The sequence below is a fragment of the Chionomys nivalis genome, chromosome 2, assembly GCF_950005125.1.
Source record: "Chionomys nivalis chromosome 2, mChiNiv1.1, whole genome shotgun sequence".
In the NCBI taxonomy this organism is placed as follows: Eukaryota; Metazoa; Chordata; class Mammalia; order Rodentia; family Cricetidae; genus Chionomys; species Chionomys nivalis.
In genome coordinates, this window is record NC_080087.1 from 100,484,366 (window position 1) to 100,506,721 (window position 22,356).

Consider the following 22,356-nt stretch of genomic DNA (forward strand, 5'->3'; position numbering starts at 1 on the left):
TATGATACAGATATGAATAATTTGCATTGATATTGATTTTGCTTTAGTGATTTAAATTTAAGGTCAATTTTGTTATAGGTATATGTATTTCTGACCTTGATTAAGGTATTGTGATTGTGTAGTTCATTTTAAAATGTAATGTATATAGGTTGTTAATGGATAATTATCAATAATAGTCAAGCTTGTAGTCATGTTAGTTAGATTTTCTAGATGTACATAGATATATTTTAGATAGGCATTCTTCATATCTTTCAAAGATTATAAAATATGGCATTTTAAGTGTTTTAATATCTTAGGGTTTTTCTGACAATGAGACACGTCTGCTCCAGGCAGCACCAATCTACTTCAAGAAGAAGATCGGCATCAGAAGAGGATCCTGCTTCATGGAAATGTCTGCTGGAAACTATGGGCCTGTAGGTCGAAGATGGATGCCCCAATGGTACAGAGGAACTTTGGGTGACTGTCCAGGCAGCGAGATGTCTCTGTCATTTCTAGAGTTTTGAAAGTTGCTTATTTTTTGTTTGCTTAGGTAATATTGTACTCTTCTGGAGTCTTTGATGGAGTTGAAGAATAGATAGATAGTTATAGTTTTCCATTGTTATGATAAAGGATAAAATAGATATAAGTATTTTAACTGTAATTCTTACTTGATAACTGTTTTGTTATATGTAATTTTGCTATGTTAAAGTTAAAGCCTTCCTTTTTTAGTTTAAACAGAAAAAGGGGAAATGATGGAGGAAGGTCATTGGTTAATTAATAAACTGCTTGGCCTCATAGGTTACAACATAGGTGGGTGGAGTAAACAGAACAGAATGCTGGGAGGAAGAGGAAGTGAGCTCAGATGCCAATGCAGCTGCTCCCCAGGGCAGATGCGATGAAGCTCTGACCCAGGATGGACGTAGGCTAGAATCTTCCCTGTAAGCGCACCTTGGGGTGCTACACAGATTATTAGAAATGGGCTAAATTAATACGTGAGAATTAGCCAAGAAGAGGCTAGATGAGGAGTGGGGAGAAGGGGAGAGGGGCGGGAGGAGGGGGAGGGAAATGGGAGGCGGGGAGGAGGCTGAAAAAATTTTTTTTCAATAAAAAAAAAAAAGAATACAGTTTGTGTGTTGTTATTTTGGGGCATAAGCTAGCCAGGCGACTGAGAGCTGGGTGGCAGGAACGCAGCCCGCAGCTCTATCAACAAAATATCTTTGGGTAACTCTGACAAAAAAAGAGAAAGACTCATATAATAAAATTTCAACTCATTAAAGAAAGAAATCAAAGATATCAGAAGATGGAAAGATCTCTCATGTTCTTTAATTGGTAGGGTAAAATGTAAAAAATGATTATCCTACTAAAAAGCAAACTACAGATTCATTGTAATCCCCATAAATATTCCAACACAATCCCTCAGAGATCTTGAAAGAACAACTTTCAGCTTCGTGTGGAAACATCAAAATAAAAATCTCAGGGTTGCTAAAACACTCCTACATTATACAAGAACTGCTGGCGGTATCACCATCCCTGATCTCAAGCTGCGCTACAGAGCTACAAAAATAAAAGCAGCATGGTACTGGCATAAGAACATCAGAATCAACAGAATCAAATTGAAGACCCAGAAATAAGTCCACACACTTTTGGTCACCTCATTTTCTATAAAGAAGCCAGAAATGCATTCTGGGAAAGGACAACATCTTCAAAAAAATTGTTCTGTTCAAACCAATGACTGTACGTAGAGTAATCCAAATGAATCCACACTTATCACTGAGTACAAAATCCAATTTCAAATGAAGCAAAGACTTTGACATAAAAATAAGATACACTGAATTTCACGGAAGAAAAAGTGAGGAATAGCCTTGAACTCGTTGAAACAGGAAAAGACTTTCTGTACAGAACGCCGTCAATGTGGGCACTAAAGTCAACAATAAACAAATGTGGCTTCATGAAACTTGAAAAGCTTTGGTAAGGAAAAGGACACCATCATTCAGACAAAATGGCAGACAAAAGAATGGAGAAAGATTTATACCAACCACACTGCAGATAGAATATATTTAATTTCCAAAATATATAATAAACTCAAAATTCCACAAAAAAATAGCCAAAAGATATATACTTTGTAAATACTTTTAATTATAAGTAATTGCCTTTTCCTTAATATTTTATATTCATTTACAGTTTGTAGTTTTTTTTAATGGGTAACTTTCAAAGTTTTGGAAAAGGAATTTGAAATTGAAATACTCCAATGAAAACCAGTCTTATTAGAATGGCATATTTTGTTTGTTTCCCCTGTGCTTTGTCCTGTCTTCTTTATTTGATAACTGTATTCCTGTATTTTTTTTAAAGAACAAAGGGCAACACTTTCTAGTTAGATGTGAAGTACTAATGAATTGCAAAAAATTGTAAGTAGCTACAATTAGCTTTGCAGCAGGAGAAAGACATTAGCATAATAGTTAGCAGTCTCTCCCTGGATACTTAACAAAATTTGGCCATTTTCTATGAATTATGATAATTAGAAAAATTGATTCATATGTGGAAGTAGTTGATTTTGTATACTTATGTAATGTTTTATATCTTTAGCTTTAATATAATTGTGACTGTGCCCTTAGTATTAAACATCAATCAATCAAAAATCACTAGGAACTTTAAGCTGAGCTACTATGCAATTTCTTAAATTATGAAACACCTTTTTATATTCAATATGCCATATGTTTGTTACCTCAGTGTAGGTGATATTTAAAGCCTATTCTATAGACTTGCAAAGGATTCTATGATACACAACTTTGAAGGGTTTTTCTCTTTTATTTATTTTTGAAAAGTTTATTAATTAACTTGGTATCCATGCAGAAATATTTAAAATGAAATGATTTCATTGCACATGTGAGTGCTCACTCTTTTTTTCTTACAACCAATATATATATATTTCTTAACTAGGGTGGAATGATCAGAATTGGCCTAGTAAGAAGCTGTAAAGTGTAGATATTCACATGACTGTGAAACATGTAACAAACAACACTAAGAAGCTTTGTATACTAATATGATAAGACAGACTTTATTAGCAATCATTTAATTTAAGCCCATACTTCAGTCTTCTGGTGATATATTTTTAAGCATAATGTCTAACTTTTATAGATTATTATCATTACAGCTAGTCATTTATCTAATTGTATATGTGAGTATGTAAGCAGAATATGAATAATATTCTGATTAAATACTCAATTATTTTAATAACTAAAGAAAATAAAATGATTTACAAATTATCATATAACTGTGTGTTGGGGAGTGCCTGGGCAATGCATGTACAAGAGAACACTAGAGACTGAATTCTTTTATTGTTCTCTACCTTATTTATGAATTCAATTTTTCATTTATTTTTGGAGAAATGTGCTCTCCAAATGGGAAACCTGGAACCCACTGATAGGATAGACTGACTGGCCAGAGGACTTCATTGATCCTCTTGTCTCTTTACCTACCAGAGCTTGTATTACAGATGTCCATTACCACATCAGGCATTTGTTGCTGGCAATTCAAAAGCAGGTCCCTTCTTGCTTTCTTGGCAAGCTATTTAGAAGTTGAAGCATCTAAGGAGATTACTAGCCACTTTTAAAAGCATTTTATCTTCCGTTATGATAACTTTTAAAGTAAATTTTTGGGACTGGAGAGACTACTCATTCTCTGAGCACACCGACTGTTATTTGAGAGTACTTATGTTTGGTTCTCAGCACGTACATGGGGTAGGGGTTCACAACTGTCCATATGGCGAGTTCCACAGAATCCATGCCTTCTTCTGGTTGCCATGAACATGATTCACAAAGCTCAAGCAGTATGCACATATACAAAAATAAAAAATTGTGACAAACTGAAGTACTCTGCTTAATCCATAATGATACTGAAATGACAATTTTATTTAATTATTGTTTTTTCCATTTATTTATTTATTTTTTTATTGAAAAAAAATTCTGCCTCCTCCCAGCCTCCCATTTCCCTCCCCCTCCCTCCACTCCTCTCCCCCTCCGGTTCCAGTCCAAAGAGCAGTCAGGGTTCCCTGCCCTGTGGGAAGTCCAAGGTCTTCCCCACTTCATCCAGGTCTAGGAAGGTGAGCATCCAAGCTAGTTAGGCTCCCACAAAGCCAGTACATGCAGTAGGATCAAAACCCTTTTTGAGGCAAAGTTCTGCTTCATGGTTTAGACTCCTCCGTGATATTGCCCAGCTTTGAGACCAGCTTGAGTAGGGGCCTTTTTTCCCATGGACCACAGCTGTGTCAGTTTTTGCCTGCTTATCCAGGGAAATGCTACCCTAGCCAGTTGCTTTCAAGGGACAGGGAAGTCCTCCATCTTAGACTTGCTTCTTTAAAATTAATTTTTATCTTTATAAAGTAGAGGCTTTTCTGTGTAAGGCTTTGCCCTCAAAAACGTTTCCTCATTCTCTCAGATTCAGCATATGGTTCTCCTTTATGGTGCCAATTGTATTAGTGTACAATTATAACCGCTTCTTCTACGCCAAACTGAGTATGATTTTGCTATGAAAATAGCTCTGCCAAAAAAGCAATCCATTATCTTCCATCAGGTCTTTGGAACATGGGCAAACTGATAACAAATTCTTTGCCAAGATGTCATTAATTACCTTTATGGTCAAAATGTCAACACTCTTCTTTTAGGGGAACAGAATTCTTGTTCTCCTCCATAACCCCAAGAATCTGCTTCTACAGTCCTCATTATTCTCAGTGTGGTATCTTCTACAATCCTAATAGATTGGCCAACGGGCTCTGCTTCCAGAATTCAGTAGCTTTTCTAGTCCAAAGAGCCAAAATCTTTCACATTCTAGTCACAAAATAGTTCCAATTGCTTATGCACCACACGATCAGGTTTATTACAGCTATGACTCCACTTCTCAATACCAAATTCTATCTTAATTTATCTTCTGCTGCTGTTGTATGCTACTGAAACAAAAACAACTCAAGGAAAAAAGGGTTTATTTCAAGTCACAGTCCATCACATTTGGGGTGCTTCAAGGCATCAGGAACTTGACCAGCTGGTCACACTGTATCCACATCAGAAAGAAAAGAATGATGAATGCATAGGTTCAGCTCACTTTCTCCTTTTATTCAGTCCAGTATTTTAAGCTGCATAGATGATGTGACCAGTTTCATGGTGATTCTCTCCATATGAGTTTGCTCAATTAAGTTAGACTCTACCAGAAGCTTTTGTGCTAGGTGAGTCTAGATTTGGCCAAAATACAATTAACATTAACTAGCAGATATCCCATGACATTAGTTTTTAATATATTTTGTGTTGGTGAATAATTTTAGCTTGTTTTCAGTATTGAATATAGTTGTGGTTGATTAATTCCTGGCTTTAAAACATTTTGTATCATCATCCTTAAGTTTCAATGATTTCTTTTTTCTTTGTGAATAAGGACTAATAGTTTCCAATTAAAATAAATTACTCTTTTGGTAAACAGATTCCTCCTTTATGCTTTTGGGTCTAAACAAGTAAAGATATCTTCACTCTACCCTTTGTTTGTGTGTGTTTTGATTTTATTCTAAAAATATAAAAGTACTCTCATCAACAAAACTTTTAGTTTAATCTCTAATTTGTTACATGGACAACTGATTCTAACTACAGTAAATGTGTTTACTTTCGGGACAGTATTTGACTATGTCAACACATTGAAGCTTCTCCATGCTCATTTTATTTATTATTTCAGAGATGACAGAAGGCAATTCAGGAAGACTGGCTGACATTGCATGGGCTTACAAATGCCAACTGAGATATTTTCAACATAGACTCAGTATTTTTTTATTTTATTCACCAACACTTATTTCTTTAAAAACTTAGATAGATTTTATTTCATTTTTAAAGATATATTTAGATTAAATTGACCAGCTTCCAACTTCCATATTTATACTGGATAACATAAAAAATCTACTTATCTCATATCTTCTCTTACCTATTTTTAGATTCTCTTCTTCTCTTCTTCCAATGAGTTAGATTGGCATTAAGCCATGAGAGTATTTCTCAATTATTTAGACATTTTGAAGAAAACCTGAATTAATCTCTAAGGCCTCAGGATGAAAGACCTGTATATAAGAATTTTGTATTTTTTTAAGTTTAACTTTTAATTGTAAATTACTAATTTTATTTATTTAATAAGCCCAACACATTGTCTCTGTATAAGTATATATTGTGAAATGATCAAATTAATGCTGAAAGATGTTTAATTTTTGATTCAAATATAGGTATATGTAAACAGAGACTGCACTTTAGTCTCCTGGCTGCCCAGTCCTGAATTATCACACAAAAACTATATTAATTGCAACATTGTTTGTCCAATGGCTTGGGGATATTTCTAGATAGTTCTTATATCTTAAATTAACCCATTTCTATTAATCTGTATATTTCCACAAGGATGTGACTTACAGTAAGGTTCTCGCATCGTTCCTCCTTTGGCAGCTACATGGCATCTGCCTGACTCTGCCTTCTTTCACCCTGCATTCAGTTTAGTTGTTCTGCCTAGCCATATTTTACTCTACCATAGACCAAAGCATTTTCTTTATTAACTAAGAGTAGTAAAACAAATTCAAAGCATACAGAGGAGTATATCAGGTATAGTTTTCTAAGTAATAGGTTCTTGAACATTACATTGTTCTGACAATATTTTATTACTGAAAACTTGAAATGTATGAAACTAGAAATTATCCTGTTAAATGAAATAAGTCATGCAGAGAAAGGCATGGATTCCCTCACAAGTAATCTAACAAAGACGATATCATATGTTTTCTTTTATGACATATAACTATTGAATGATTTATCTTTGTTTCTTTTCCAAACTCACTGGATTATATTTAAATAGATGTTTAAATTTGTCTCTGCAAAAGTTATTCTATACTAGTTATTATCCAGTCAGGTTTCATTACTTAATTTTGATGACTGGACAACATCCTGGGTTTCTAATGGTTCTTGGCATTGGTATTAAGCACCAGTTATTTACTGCACAGCTATGAGCTCAGTTTAGTGTGCAAACGAGCTTGCTTTGTGCTTGTTTTCAACACATTTTAGGCAGGAAACATACTTCCTCCAACCCTATAGCCACATCTGATATCAAATGTAGGTGGCTACTTAAATGCCAGTCTATTTAATGTTTGCTCCTGAGTCATGTCATTGCTTCAACACTAGATAAAAACTCAATTCTAAATCTGTCCAAAATTTACAAGGTGTTTTACAGTATTAACCACAAAATTATGCAGACGTAACCAAGACACTAGAGGGTTCTCCCTTACTGTGAGGAAAAGTGGGTTTCTATGCCATGTCCACGGTAAACAACGTTATAAAAATGTGACACATGATGAGGATATAGTTCCCCAATAACAGAAGAATACTGGGATCAAAATGAGGCCCACACTGTCACTGACACCATAATAGCTTATATTTTATGCAATATGTGGTTTAAGATCATTGTGAGGTCCGAATGAGAAGTGACCACAAAGTCTCAGGGATTTGATTACTTAGTCCCTGGTTACGAGCACTGCTTTAGGAAGTTTAGGTGGTGATAAAGTTTTGGGAGAGGAAATATGACAGTGACATGAATTTTGAGAATTTATAACCTTGAGGACCCATTGACTCACTTCCAGTGTGCTCTTTATACTTTGTGTTTGCAGCTGAAGATTTGATCTCTCTTTTTTTCTGCTCTATGACCTCTTGCAATGCCTTCATATCATTATGGGCTCTTATCTGAACAGTCAGCCCAAATTAATTTTCTTCCTTAAGTTACTTTTGGTAATGGTGTTCTGTTAGAACTAACTAAAACAGCAGCACTAACCAGTTACAAATAATATAATGTTTTAATTTTATTTATTTATTTATCTACTTATTCCAATTCCAGTTACCCTTCCTCCTCTCCTTCTGTTCCCTTCACCTTCCTCTTCCCCTACTCTCCATCTTCTTCTCAGAGAGAGTAAGGCCTCCCCTGGGAAGTCAACTAAGTCTGTCCCATTACCTCATTTAGGATGGACCAAGCTGCCTGTCACCTGTGCCTAGGCTGATCAAGGTATCTCTCCATAGAGAATGGGCTTCAAAAAGTCAGTTCAGCATTAGAATCAGATCCTGGTCACACTGCCAGGGGTCCCATATACTGCCCAAGTCATACTACTGCCACCTGTATTCAGGGGGTCTAGTTCTGTCCTATGTAGGGTTCCCTGTTGTCAGTCTGGAGTCAATGATCTCCCACTTGCTCAACTCAGCTGATTCTGTGTAGAAATCTTATAGAGTGGAACTGTGTGTCTCCATTTAGCACCAGGTTGTTTCAGAAGATGTGTGCTTAAGTATAAATATGACAATGGTGAAGGATCTGTGCACTGGTAAATGACAACAGTCTGTCTCTGAGAGATAAGATAAAATATCATGCTAAATTTCACAATCAACCTACACTGAATGGAGGCTTGCTACATGTTAGCACTCCGAGACTTGGTAATATAGACGAAAAGAGGCCCTTGGGTTTGAAGCTGACATTCTTTTGCACTGTACACAGGATCACAGCAATACGTCTTTCACAGTCTCAGTCTTTCACATTGCCCATAATGAGATGACAGTGTTTCAGGATGTAGCCGGAGACTATACCATGAGGACACAGGGTTGTGTCTGATTCTGCGTGAGTATAGGAATAAGTTTACTTGCCAAGTTGGGAGAAAGGTATTGGAGACATCCTTGGCTGATGGGTGAGAGTCTTCTGTTTTGTGTTAATTTCATTGGTTAAATAAAGAGACTGCCTTGGCCCTAATAGGACAGAAAATTAAATAGGCAGAGTAGACAGAACAGAATGCTGAGAGAAAGAAGCCGAGTCAGTGAGTCGCCATGATTCTCCCACTCCAGACAGACGCAGGTTAATATCTTTCCTGGTAAGCCACATTGTGGTGTTACACAGATTATTAGAAATGGGTTAGATCAATATGTAAGAGCTAGCCAATAAGAGGCTGGAACTAATTGGCCAGACAGTGTTTAAAAGAATACAGTTTCCATGTGATTATTTCGGGTATAAAGCTAGCTGGGTGGCGGGATGCAGCCCGCCTCTTCCCGCTACACCTGACTACTAACACTGATGATAAGGAGGCTTTATGCCAGAGTCTCACAGGTATAGGGACCACACAATCTGTGGGGGGGACAGGGCTGCCCTAGGTCACATCAAAGCTGCCAGTTTGCAGATTGTACTCAAGTTTGTCCATCACCTATACACCCAAATTCCTCCTACTGAGTTTCACTATTCATGTTTTCAAAGAGTAAAACAAAGTGGCATTTAACTTGCCATTGTCTAGGGTGCGGGAGTGTTTTTGCATTTTATACCTCTGACTCTCATTCCAACATATAAGATATTTTCTTTTGAATTTTCTTCAGCATCGTTTTAGGTTTCCCTCTCTACTTTTTAGTGTTTTCAGATATACATTATATAGCAAATTGTCTTGACCAGAAAAAAAAAACTTTTTGTTATTCTCTATGTATTATAACTTTTAAAGAAAATAAAAATAAATTGTATTAGTTACTTTTCTATTGCACTAACAAAATACCATGACAAAAAGTTACTTTTAAAAGTGCTGTGAGTTGAATAGGGATTGTCTTATATATTTGAATTCTTGGTCACTATTAGGTGTGTCCTTATAGGAGTAGGTGTGGCTATAATGGAGGAAATGTGTCACAGGGTTAGTGCTTGTGGTTTTAAATGCTTGAGCCCAGTTCTCCTCTCTTTGTCTCTGTCTCTCTGTCTCTCTCTGTCTCTGTCTCTCTCCCCCTGTCTATCTGTCTGTCTCTCTCTCTTCTGCCTGCCCATCTGAATGTAGAAATATCAGCTCCTTCCTTCTACAGCACCATATCTACCTATGAACTGTCATGCTTCCTACCATGATGATAATAGATTAAACCTCTGACCCTGTAAGCAAGCACTAATTAATGGTTTAGTGTCTAAGAGCTGCTGTGGTCATGGTACCTTACACAAAAAGGAAAAATTTACTTGGCCTTAAGTTTTAGATAAAAAACCCAGAATGTCAAAGGAGACATGACAGCTAGTTCCTTCCAGAGAAGGAAACTGAAAAATTACATCCTTAACTCTAAGCCTGAAGTAGAGAATTGAATATGAGACCAGGTATGTATCCCTTAAGTTCATTTCAGAGATATACTTTCTCCAAAAATTCTGAACCTCCTGCCTAAGAAGTGTCACCAATTGGGGAAGATATATTCAAAATCTTAAGCCTTTGGAAGATATTTCTCATTCAAACTATTACAGAGTTCTATTAAAGTCCATACAAATGAACAAGTAATGTTTTGAGAACAGGTTTGCCCAGGAAACAGCATAAATTCATTGATTCAAGACTCCCATATGGCTGGGAAACATTTTTAGAGAGGAAAAAAAGAGAAGTGGTGTAGAGAAATTGGAACTGATGTACAAAAGCTGCTGAACAGGCCACAGGTTGTCAGTCATTCCATTCATCCAGGATCAACCTGTCAACTGAGTCAGGTGAGCAGTATTTGGTTGCTCTGATTTGCTGAAAACTAAGCTATTTACTATAAGAATGGGTTAATCTTCTCACTGCACAGGCAGAAAGCTTTTTGTCCAAAATTAGAGTATGTACAGAGACAGCTTCTGGCCACACTTAGTTAAATTTACAAGTGTAAAAAACAGAACAGACAGATAGTAAAGTTTTGAATGAAAAACAGCCCATAATTGGAAAACATCCATGTTCTCAAACAGAAACCAGGATATCTCCATTTACAGTAAGCTTCTGAAGATGCATTTCGTAAGTACTCCTATTATGTTCCTTTAATGTATGAATGATTGAATATAATGGTATCTGATACAGCTTCTTTTCTCTATTCTTTTGAAAATGCCTGCAGTCATTCTTATAAACACAATCCATGGTCTTAAAATTTAAATCCACGGAAAGATGCCTCAATGCATTAAGAACTGTTGGTAAATGGTGTCTAGAACAATACATGGGAGATTTATTTTTATTAACTCAGCATTTAAATACGTGTTTAGAGATTTACATATTAATGCAGTTAGTAGAAATGCAGAACCATCCAGGTAGGTAATTCTCAACCTAATGTGCAATTGTGTGATCATTTGTGAACATTTGTTTAAATCTTCCATCACTCTTTAAAGTAAATACTGCATTGAAATTCAATATGGATGAATGTGAAATAGCGTAGAAATAAATCTCTCCCATTTCATAATAATTTTTGATAAATTACAGTAAGTTTTAAAATACATCAGTACAAATCTATCGGTATCATCTTTGGAATGCTACATATTAAGTCATAGGGTATTATTGCATAATGGTGCCTAGGTCAGTGAATCTGAGTTTTAATAGCTCACTGCAAGAAAATAATAGAATGGAGATGCTTGTCAGGACATTATTTCAGTAAGACTGTATATCTTAGTGGCTTTAAACTTAACATGAAAGCTTAAAATTTAAATAAGTAAATATCTCCAAAGTTAAAGACTATTATTCTCAAATAGGTAAACTACTCACATGAAGCATGAATTTTCAATTTTTCAAAGATATTTTTATCTTCTTTAGGGAACACAGAAATTCCATGAATTAATTATGCATCCTAATTTTTTGTATAATACTCTAGTATTAGAATTAATAATATGACATTTGAGGCTTCAAGTGGTATCTAGTTTTTCATCATGCAGTTCAAGTTGTTTTGAGCATGGTCTCACTGTTATTACATTGTAGAGCAGGTTTCCTAGTAACCCACAATGTTGCCAAAGCAGGACTCAAACTTCTGATAATTCTACTGGGTCATATCCCATGTGGTTGTGCTACAGGTGTATGAAAATCTACCTATTGTAGTTTTATTTAAAGAAATGTCATACCACACTTGTAATATACATGTAATTAATTTAAAATAATTAGCCCATGTATCAATATATCTAAATAATAAAGAGCATCAAATTCTTGAATTAGTTCTTTTAATTTGCTCAATGAATATAAGATATACTTTGAGAAAAAGTAAAACGGTGACACTTTTCAAGTTCATTCATTGAAATACATAAAATGTGGATTGGAGAGATAGCTTAGGGGTTAAGAGTACAAGCTATTCTTCCAGAGGACCCTGGTTCAATTTCCAACACCCACATGACAGCTCACATCTGTCTGTAACTCCAGTTCTAGAGGATTTGATACCCTCACACAAACAATCCATGCTGGCAAAATAAAAAAAAAAAAGTGTGAGGCCCAGGCGGCGGAGACACCAGCGCCCAGGCAGGTCCAGGCGGCGGTGTACCGAGACACTGGCGCGCAGGCAGGCCCAGGCATCGGAGACACCGGCGCCCAGGCCAAGCGGCTGAGACACCAGCAAGCAGACCTGATAGATGCGGGATAGTCCATGCATGAAACAGTGAAGCCCACACTGAGAGCAGATACTCCTACTACAATTAAATCAAAGCCACTAGATAGCATCGATAGGAGGAGGTGGGCAGACACCAAGGCAAGAATTCACCCACCAATCTGAAAAACAACATGAAAACACCAGAACCCAATGATCTTACAACACAAGGACTTGAACACCCTAACACAGAAGAAGAGGAAAAAATGGACTTTATGAAAGCAATAGAGTCCCTTAAACAACATGTAGAAAACGTCCTCATAGAAATGGATGAGAAGTCTAATAAAAAGTTTGAAGAAATGAGTAAATACGTAAATGATACCCTGGGAAACCAAGAAAAAATGATAAAACAGGTAATGGAAACAGTTCAAGAATTGAAAACTGAAATGGAAGCAAGGAAGAAAACACAAACTGAGGACCAACTGGATATGGAAAATCTAGGTCAACAAGCAGAGACTACAGAAACAAGCATAATCAATAGAATACAAGCGATAGAAGAAAGAATCTCAGATTCTGAAGACACCATAGAGAAAATAAACGCACTGATCAAAAAAAAAAAAAAACAGCAAAACCAACAAATTCTCATCACAAAACATTCAGGAAATATGGGACACAATAAAACGACCAAACCTAAGAATAATAGGGATACAAGAAGGAGAAGAGTCACAGCTCAAAGGCCCAGAAAATATTTTTAACAAAATTATGGAAGAAAACTTTCTCAACACAAAGAAAGGTATTCCTTTGAATATTGAAGAAGCATACAGAACACCAAACAGACTGGATCAAAGAAAAACATCCCCTCGCCATATAATAATCAAAACACAAAATATACAGATTAAAGAAAGAATATTAAGAGCTGCAAAGGAAAAAGGCCAAGTAACTTATAAAGGTAAACCGATCAGACTTATACCTGACTTCTCTATGGAAACCATGAAAGCCAGAAGGTTCTGGATAGAGGTACCGCAGAAACTAAGCGACCATGGATGCAAACCCAAATTACTATACCCAGCCAAGCTATCGTTCACTATCAATGGAGAAAACAAGACATTCCAGGATAAGAACAAATTTAAACAATACATAGCCACAAATCCAGCCCTCCAGAAAGTAATAGAAGGAAAATCACAACCCAAGGAATCCAACATTGCCAACACTGCCTACAATAACTCAGGCATCTAGCGACCCTTCACCAGCACAACACAAAGAAGGGAGACACACGAACTCTACTACCGAAAGCAATAAGAATAACCGGAATAAACAACCACTGGTCATTAACATCACTTAATATTAATGGTCTCAATTCACCTATAAAAAGGCACAGGCTAAGAGATTGGATACAAAAACAGGATCCAACATTCTGCTGTTTGCAAGAAACACATCTCAACCACAAAAACAGGCATCTACTCAGAGTAAAGGGATGGGAAAAGGTTTTTCAAGCAAATGGTCCTAAGAAAAAAGCAGGTATGGCCATACTAATTTCTAACAAAACTAACTTCAAACTAAAATCAATCAGAAGAGATCAAGATGGACACTGTATACTCATAACAGGAACAATTCATCAGGATGAAGTCTCAATCCTGAATATCTACGCCCCTAATATAAAAGCACCCAATTATGTAAAAGAAATATTACTAAACTCAAGGCAGACATCAAACCACACACACTAGTAGTAGGAGACTTCAACACACCTCTCTCACCAATGGACAGGTCAATCAGACAGAAACCTAATACAGAATTAAGAGAATTGTTGGAGGTAATGAATCAAATGGATATAACAGACATCTATAGAACACTCCACCCAAATCGGAAGAATACACCTTCTTCTCTGCAGCTCATGGAACCTTTTCGAAAATTGACCACATACTCGGAAACAGAGGAAACCTCCACAGATACAAAAAAATATCAGTGTCCACCTGTGTCTTATCAGATCACCACGGATTAAAGTTAGAAGGCAACAACAATGCTACCCACAGAAAGCCAACAAACTCATGGAAACTGAACAGTCAACTATTGAACAACACCTGGGTCAAGGAAGAAATTAAGAAAGAAATTAAAGTCTTCCATGATTTTAAAGAAAACAGAGAGACAACATACTCAAACCTATGGGACATGATGAAAGCAGGGCTAAGAGGAAAGTTCATAGCACTAAGTGCCCACTTAAAGAAAACGGAGAAAGCACACATTGGGGACTTAACAGCGCACCTGAGAGTTCTAGAAAAAAAAAAAGAAGCAGATGTGCCCAGGAGGAGTAGAAGACGAAATAATCAAACTGAGGGCAGAAATCAACAAAATAGAAACACAGAAAACAGTCCAAAGAATCAATGAAACAAAAAGTTGGTTCTTGGAGAAAATCAACCTGATGGACAAATCCCTATCCAAACTAATTAAACAACAGAGAGAGAGAACACGCAAATAAATAAGATCAGAAATGAAAAGGGGGACATAACCACAGACACAGAGGAAATTCACAGAATTATTAGATCTTACTACAAGAGCCTGTATGCCACAAAACTGGAAAATGAAAAAGAAATGGACATTTTTTTACATAAGTACCATATACCAAAGCTAAACCAAGACCAGGTGAACAATCTAAATAGACCTGTTAGTCGCGAAGAATTAGAAACTGTTATCAAAAATCTCCCTTCCAAAAAAAGCCCAGGACCAGAAGGTTTCAATGCAGAATTCTACCAGAACTTCCAAGAAGACCTAATACCTATACTCCTTAATGTATCTCACAATATAGAAACAGAAGAGTCAATGCCAAACTCCTTTTATGAAGCTACAGTTACCCTGATACCAAAACCACACAAAGACCCAACCAAGAAAGAGAATTACAGGCCTATCTCACTCATGAACATTGACACAAAAATTCTCAATAAAATACTGGCAAACCGAATCCAAGAACACATTAGAAAAGTTATCCATTATGATCAAGTAGGCTTCATCCCAGAGATGCAGGGCTGGTTCAACATAAGAAAATCTATCAATGTAATCCATCATATAAATAAACTGAAAGAAAAAAACCATATGATCATTTCATTAGATGCTGAAAAAGCAATTGACAAAATTCAGCACCCTTTTATGATAAAGGTCTTGGAGAGATTAGGGATAAAAGTGTCATACCTAAATATAATAAAAACTATTTACAGCAAGCCGACAGCTAACATTAAATTAAACGGAGAAAAACTCAAAGCCATCCCACTAAAATTAGGAACACGACAAGGATGTCCACTCTCTCCGTACCTCTTCAATATAGTGCTTGAAGTTCTAGCAATAGCAATAAGACAACATAAGGGGATCAACGGGATTCGTATTGGAAAGGAAGAAGCTAGGCTTTCGTTATTTGTAGATGATATGATAGTATACATAAGCGACCCCAAAAACTCTACCAAAGAACTCCTACAGCTGATAAACACCTTTGATAATGTGACAGGATACAAGATCAACTCAAAAAAAAAAATCAGTTGCCTTCCTATACACTAAGGATAAGGAAGCAGAGAGGGAAATCAGAGAAGCATCACCTTTCATGATAGCCACAAATAGCATGAAATATCTTTGGGTAACTCTGACCAAGGAAGTGAAAGATCTATTTGACAAAAACTTTAAGTCTTTGAAGAAAGAAATTGAAGAGGATACCAGAAAATGGAAGGATCTCCCTTGCTCTTGGATTGGGAGGATCAACATAGTAAAAATGGTTATTCTACCAAAAGCAATCTATAGATTCAATGCAATCCCCATCAAAATCCCATCAAAATTCTTCACAGATCTGCAGAAGACAATAATGAACTTTATATGGAAAAACAAAAAACCCAGGATAGCCAAAACAATCTTATACAGTAAAGGATCATCTGGAGGCATTACCATCCCTGACTTCAAACTCTATTACAGAGCTACAGTATTAAAAACAGCTTGGTACTGGCATAAAAACAGAGAAGTCGACCAATGGAATCGAATAGAAGACCCTGACTTACCCCACAAACCTATGAACACCTGATTTTCGACAAAGGAGCTAAAAGTATATAATGGAAAAAAGAGAGCATCTTCAACAAATTGTGCTGGCAAAACTGGATGTCAATCTGTAGAAGAATGAAAATAGATCCATATCTATCAACAGGCACAAAACTCAAGTCCAAATGGATTAAAGACCTCAATATCAGTCTGAACACCCTGAACCTGATAGAAGAGAAAGTGGGAAGTACTCTACAACACATGGGCACAGGAGACCACTTCCTACGTATAACCCCATCAGCACAGACACTAAGGCCATCATTGAACAAATGGGACCTCCTGAGACTGAGAAGCTTCTGTAAAGCAAAGGACACTGTCACTAAGACAAAAAGGCTACCCACTGACTGGGAGACGATCTTCACCAACCCCGCAACTGACAAAGGTCTGATCTCCAAAATATATAAAGAACTCAAGAAACTAGACCGTAAAAGGCAAATCAACCCAATTATAAAATGGGGCACTGAGCTGAACAGAGAATTCTCCACAAAAGAAGTTCAAATGGACAAAAGACACTTAAGGTCATGCTCAACTTCCTCAGCCATCAGGGAAATGCAAATCAAGACAACTTTAAGATACCATCTTACACCCGTCAGAATGGCTAAAATAAAAAACACCAATGATAGCCTCTGCTGGAGAGGTTGTGGTGAAAGGGGTACACTCATCCATTGCTGGTGGGAATGCAAACTCTTGCAACCTCTTTGGAAATCAGTGTGGCAGTTTCTCATGAAATTCAGGATCAACCTACCTCTGGACCCAGCAATACCCTCTTGGGAATATACCCAAGAGATGCCCTATCATACAACAAAAGTATATGCTCAACTATGTTCATAGCAGCATTGTTTATTAACATCCAGAACCTGGAAACAATCTAGATGCCCTTCAATCGAAGAATGGATGAAGAAAGTATGGAATATATACATATTAGAGTACTACTCAGCAGTAAAAATAAATGACTTCTTGACTTTTGCATACAAATGGATGGAAATAGAAAACACTATCCTGAGTGAGGTAAGCCAGACCCAAAAAGAGGAACATGGGATGTACTCACTCATATTTGGTTTCTAGCAATAAATAAAGGACATTGAGCCTATAATTCGTGATCCTAGAGAAGCTAAATAAGAAGGTGAACCCAAAGAAAAACATATAAACATCCTCCTGAATATTAACCTTCATCAGACAATGAAACGAGACAGAGACAGAGACCCACATTGGAGCACCGGACTGAAATCTCAAGGTCCAAATCAGGAGCAGAAGGAGAGAGAGCATGAGCAAGGAACTCAGGACCGCGAGGGTTGCATCCACACACTGAGACAATGGGGATGTTCTATCGGGAACTCACCAAGGCCAGCTGGCCCAGGTCTGAAAAAGCATGGGATAAAACCGGACTCGCTGAACATAGCGGGCAATGAGGACTATTGAGAACTCAAGAACAATGGCAATGGGTTTTTGATCCCATTGCACGTACTGGCTTTGTAGGAGCCTAGGCAGTTTGGATGCTCACCTTACTAGAACTTGATGGAGGTGGGTGGTCCTTGGACTTCCCACAGGGCAAGGAACCCTGATTGCTCTTTGGGCTGATGAGGGAGAGAAACTTGATCGGGGGAGGGGGATGGAAATGGGTGGCGGTGGCGGGGAAGAGGCAGAAATCTTTAAGAAATAAAATAAATAAATAAAAAAGAAATAAATAAAATACAAAAAAGAAAAAAAGGAAAAAAGTGCACAAATAAATAAATAAGAGTCTTTAAAAAATATTAAAAGGAAACCTTTAATCCCAGTACTCAGGAGGCAGAGGCAGGCAGATCTCTGTGAGTTCGAGGCTAACCTGGTCTACAGAGTGAGTTTCAGGACAGCCAGGACTACATAGTGAAGCCCTGTCTCAAAAAAAAAAAAAAAAAACAAAAAACAAAAAAAAACAAAACCACACACACACACAAAAACATAAATGTATGTGATGGGAAAAGATAGAGAAGTTTCAGATGAATCTAGAACTCCATCCATCAAGGACAACTCAATGATGTCACCAAATGGTATACTTTCATAGACAGAATATTCGTATTCTAATTGCCTAGGACCTCTATCAGAATAATTATTTAATCATGTACTCAAATAAGTCTATCATGTGGCTAGATATGAAACTTAAATTTAAAAAAAAAAGAAAGAAATATTTAAAAATAAACACCAAAGGATTACCATTCAGTTGAGACTATGGATTAGGAAATCTTAGTTTGATACTAACCTCAAATTATTTCATTGCTTTACCTGAGTCTTTTGTTTTCCAAAGCTAGAAAAATTATCTCAATAATTATGTTTACTTTATATTTCTTATCTTTTTTGGCTAGCATGAACTATTTCATTTTTACTTAACTTTGGCAGCTATTTTCTTACAGGTTACTGGATTTGATTTGTGAGTAAACTCTTGAGACCTTTGCAAGTATCAAAGGATGTTTTCAGTGCTTGTTACATCTATTGGTTTTTCTTATGCTAGTTTTTGTAATTATACACTTTTTAAACAACATTTTGTATCTATACGCTTCGTTTTATCTGTCATAGGACATGCAAAGCACCACTGTCTGAGAGATGTCACACTACTGGTGCATGTTTCAGTGGAACTAGATAGGCTACGTCATGAGTAGTATTTCAGTCAATGTAACGTCAAAGGCATTGGGAATCTGTACCTCACATTCTGTTATCCATTTAGGACTTATGCATATCTGTTTTATGTTCTACTGGATCCCATAATAGGGTGTTGGATCCCCAGGAGACCGAGTTACAGCTGGTTGTGGGCCGCCTGACATGGGTGTCTTAGAACTGAAACCTGGTCCTCTGTGAAAGCAGCAAGTGCTCTTATCTGCTGATCCATTGTTCCAGCCCTGGCCCTTATTTATTTCATGCCCCATATACTTCCACTTTCTTTTTGGAAAACAGAATGTGGAGATATGTGGAACATTGCTATAGGAGTTGGCATGCAATTATTGACAGCTGACACAAGAAAGAAAAGAATGCACATTAAAAGCTTCTGAGGTTTTTTGTTTGTCAACAGTGCTGCTAGGGGAGTGAGGTGGGGCAGAGAGCAAGACTTGCCTGCTCCAGAGCCACAGGTTCTTGCTGCGCTTCCCGCCACCACGGCTGCCGAAGCCCAACCATGTCGGAAGAGAAGCCCAAGGAGGGAGTGAAGACAGAGAATGACCACATCAACCTGAAAGTGGAGGGACAGGATGGTTAGGTGGTGCAGTTCAAGATCAAGAGGCATATGCCACTGAGCAAGCTGATGAAGGCTTACTGCGAGAGGCAGGGCTTGTCAATGAGGCAGATTCGATTCCGGTTTGATGTACAACCAATCAAGGAAACAGACACCCCAGCCCAGCTGGAGATGGAGGATAAGGACATCATTGACGTATTCCAGCAGCAGACAGGAGGAACAGCTTCTCGAAGGACCGTCCCCACACCCGATCATTGTCCTGACATTTGCTATTGAAAGATGACCATGCAGCCACACCAATCACAGAAGCAAAAGTCAGCAGAAGCCAGAGTCCCTGACTGGTTCTCTTTTTCTGGTGTGCTTGGAGCGGACTACAGACCATCATACAGGGATGGAAGTGTTGTGTAGTGCGTTGCCTTTAGGGGAAACAAGAGCAAGGTCTGGGGATTTGTTTATGTTTTCATTTCTGCTTTCTCCCATCCCTAAAATATTTTTCCCCAAAACTTGGAGCGGGGTGTGGAAAAGCCTGCCACCAGACTCTGACCCCCAGAACTGTGGTTGCTTTTAGATTGATTTGTCGTAGTCAAGGAGAGAGCTTGCGGTCCCATTACCCACTTGAGACAGGAGAGACGGACAGAATTGCACCTATTTGTTGTAGGTATAGAATATTAAAACATTGAAATACTATCAGCTTGAGTTTTGTCAAACATGGTAAAATTAAAGGGAAAAGACCATTGGAAGGAGTCCTTAAGTACGGTGACCCAACGTCTCCTGACATGCCCCGTTCTACTTGGCATCTGGTAATGGGTACATGGGCAGGGTTGGTAAAGTGGGGCCCACTCTCTTTCCTTGTTATAATGTAGAAGAAAGTAACTGCCATGTCTCATTTGGAAATTGAATGTGGCCTCAGATTATTTTCTAGTACTTGGTTCTAAGGCATAATTATGGTTCCTGTGTAAGAAGGTAATTGGTTAAGTATCAAGATTACAGTGATGCTGTGTAAGAGATCTGCTTTAAAGTGTGGTTGCAAAGAAAGCCTGGGAAATGTGACCTCATTCTCATGGATTATGCTCTGTGGCTTTCCAGATGTGTATTCAAATGATGCATCAGTGGGTGACTTCAGTCCTGCATTGTGGGGTCTATACCAATTAAATGTGGATTGTCCTGCCTGTCATCCTTGTGTAAGGGTGCATTGCTGCTTGATGGCCATCTCTGGCTTTCATAGTCACCTGACACTGACCGACCAACCATCTCTTGTTTGCTTAAAATCCGAGGAAAATGTTGTTGTTTCTTGTTTCACTGCATGGGCTTGGGTGGGATGTCTGTTGGTTCTGTTGTGTTTATCCAGTTTGTTCATTATTTGTCATCCTTTACTATTGTAAACAGTAAATATATTTTGGTTAAAAAAACCAGTGCTGCTAATAAACTTATAATCATTCAAAAAAATAGTGATTAAGCAAATATTTAACACTTTAATTGCAATTGCTTAATTAATTCATTACTAGTAGATGTACCAAATAAAAGTGGGGGAAATACTCCCTCAATATTATAAATGTTAATAAAAATACAGATTAAATAAACTGAGATCGTACTTGGTGTAGTCAGGTTCTCTAAAAGAAAAGATCAGATGATTGAATCAAAGTATTTAAGAGAGGGATATAGTAGATTGGCTTACATGACATAATCTAGGTCATCCAAAAAGGACTGTCTGTCTGCTGGAGATGCTGAGAAACTGGTAGCTACCTAGTCTATGAGCCTGGATGTCTCATTAATTCTGATTTGGTATGCTAAAGGTACCAAGGACTCCTGGGGAATCCGTGGATCTTCAACCCATCTTGAAAGGCTGAAGACACTGGGTTGTAATGTTACTGAAGGGTGGTGACGGCAGCAGCAACAGCAGCATAGAGGCAAACACTAGCAAAGATTGACAAATTACACCTGTGTTGCAACAGCAAGTACTGTCCACTGGGGAAGGATGTTTCCTACCTTTAGTTAATCCTCACAGAGTCAACAGGAGGGGAGTCTCTTGATTCATTCCATTTCCAAGTACGCTGGCCACTGAGTTTAACCTTCACATATTGTGAAGTATACCATAGTTATGAAGAATTGGTTATCATGAAATTACATTCTCTTGATTATTTAATATTCTGTTATGAATATTTGCAGAATGATCTGTAATTTTATGGCCACCTTTTAAGCAATTCCATATTTTTCCTTGAAAGCTTTGCTAGCATAATCAGAAGATACATGAGATGGACTCTTGTTTTAACTGGGAAACTGCAAAACATTTTGTGTTCACTCAAAAAACTCCACATCCTCTAGACCGAGAAATAACAATGATGTCATCTTACATTTATCCATCCTTCCATTCACTGAAGGGCTACTCAACTCAATTCACCTCTGCACACTTCTCAAACTTTTTTATTTCCAAAAAAAGGGTAAAGCACAATTATTGATATTAGAGAGAGAAATTGGGGTTTAACCTGAAGACCTGAAAAGCAAAACAGCCAGCCACTGGCTCTTACTGTGACATCAATTCAAAATGGCAATCCTGCTTCCAGAAATCTCAGAATATGACCGTGTTTGAGAGCTGTTTCCTCCTGTTTTATAATCCTCTCTAGGTCTGGGATTAAAGGTATGCAACACTATGAGTAAAGGCATGCACTGCCCAGATTTTATGGCGAACTAATGTAGTTACTGGGATTAAAGGTGTGTGTTACTATTACCTGGTCTGTAAGACTAGCCAGTGGGGCTGTTTTACTCTAAGATCTTTAGACAAGTTTCATTTATTAA

The 22,356-nt window shown here is 37.4% G+C and overlaps 1 pseudogene; it reads left to right on the top strand.

The window, feature by feature from the left end:
• Positions 1–19,506: 19,506 nt before the first annotated feature.
• Positions 19,507–19,839, top strand: LOC130870420 (small ubiquitin-related modifier 3-like; annotated as a pseudogene).
• Positions 19,840–22,356: the final 2,517 nt, after the last annotated feature.